We start from the raw sequence: 2011 nt of genomic DNA, 5'->3' as shown, positions 1-2011 counted from the left end.
AAATGTATTCAAACCACAGTATGATTGGTGTGTGTGAATTTTGTACTTTATCAGGACACACTCTAGTGAGGCGCAAAAAGGCTGCTGTCATAGACAGAGTGTTATGTTCTAATTGATGAAGGTAGTTTCTTAATTGACTGGATGTCGATTTATAATAAATACATTTGCTACCCAGGCAGAGCTGCAACTCATATATTCTTGCTAAGGTTTATGCCAAAACAGGCCATGCAGTATAGCCAAGGGGGTAAGATAAAGTAGCGGCACAACTCTTTCCTGGTTGGACTCTGCTGGACGGCAGCACAACACTAGGTCCGTTGTATGTAGGCGCCTCTAAGATTTCAAACTGTGGTAGTGCTTTTGCAATGTTTTTTAACACTTCATTAGTTAGCAGTTTGGTGAGGGCACAAATCATCAATTCAGCAATACCCAGCACAGATTCATTGGACTATCCTTGCCTTGTAGGTAATTTGATATGTCCCTAATGGCCACCATACATAATGCACGAAGTTGTACGTTTTATGAATAAGTATTTCTCTAAAAGGGTGCCTCACTTGTTGTCAACCCGATTAAGCCATGGTTTTCAAGGTAAACTCATATGTTAGAATCCGCCTCTTTTTTACTTCCCAGTTTGGTCTCTGAACCCTGTAATCTGTGATGGATGTACAGGAAGCAGTATCCAGCTGTCCTACCACAGATGCTTCAACACAACCCTGAGGGTTTATCAACACCTAAAGCTCTACATCGCAGAGAAGGACTACTTAAGTCCTAACAACACACAAGTATTTAATGTACGGATTTGAGGAGTCGAGGCTTTCCAACATGTGAGCTGGGGAAGGGATGTTTTTGTTTGTTTGTAACTCACCACAAACAAGGATCTATTTCAGCGAATGTACCTTATTTTTATCTGGCTCTAGCATGCAAGGTGGTCAACTTTTCAGCTTATTTGGAGGGAAACCTATTTGGCCTTCAGATTTTTATGTTAAAATATTATGGAATTTAGTAATTTCCCTGGAGCCAAATAAGTGCCCGATTACAGTCGTAGACAAATGTGATGCTGACCCTCCCAATGGCTTACAGAGGAGGCCACCCTATAGCATGTGCTTTTCAGAGATTAGAACTGACATTCAGCTAGTGTGTAATCCTACTACTCAGAGAATGAGCACAAAGGTTTATGCTGCAAATGTACAGTGTGAAATAAAGTTCTATTTTTGTAACCTTATGTGTAAAGTCACTTTATTCTTTTCTAAGGCATACCTTTACATTTCGCAGCGCAATTTACTTTGCTCCGTTTTATTTTTCAAATTGAAATATATACTATGATGCTTGTGATTGAAAGGGCATGGTCCAGGTGTTCTCTCCATCGGATAACATTCTTCTTGATAATCTTTCAAATGCTCACCCATGACCAGGCACGCTCCCCAAATCCAAAGATTTAAAGGAAGGTATTATTGTTGAGCAGCTACTGCTAGAGATAAGTAGTGTTTCCATTTCTACCATCTCCCCTTTGTTTTGGTATTAGACAGAATAATCAATAAAAAATGTGGGGGAGTCAGAAATGTAAGGTAACGCGGTCTCCAAGTCTTACTCACTGACAACCCATGGTAATCAGTTGGCATCCTGTGAAAGCATCTAGCATCTCAGTGAAACATCTGCATTTCTGCCCATAACCATCATGACAGACTCTTTAAAAAAGGTACTCCTTACCAGTAATTGTGTCACAAAACACCATGGCCACCTCCAACAAAGCAGACCAAAGCAAGCCAATAGAGCATCTAACAAGTGGTTGGATAAAAACCTTGGCCAACATGAAAAGACGAGGTGTAATCCTGGTACACTTATGGAGGGAAACTCAGGATGCTTCTGACAAAGAAACATGCAAATTTAATTTCAGATTTTGCTCAGTGCTGTCCAGTGAGCCTGGATGTACCACACTGACAGGTTGAAACTAGCCACATATCGAATAAAATAACGTTTTAGTTTCTTGTGGTAAATTGCTGCTACTGAAGATATG

This window comes from Lissotriton vulgaris, unplaced genomic scaffold (assembly GCF_964263255.1).
Source record: "Lissotriton vulgaris unplaced genomic scaffold, aLisVul1.2 SCAFFOLD_1765, whole genome shotgun sequence".
In the NCBI taxonomy this organism is placed as follows: domain Eukaryota; kingdom Metazoa; phylum Chordata; class Amphibia; order Caudata; family Salamandridae; genus Lissotriton; species Lissotriton vulgaris.
This window is presented reverse-complemented; position numbering follows the sequence as displayed.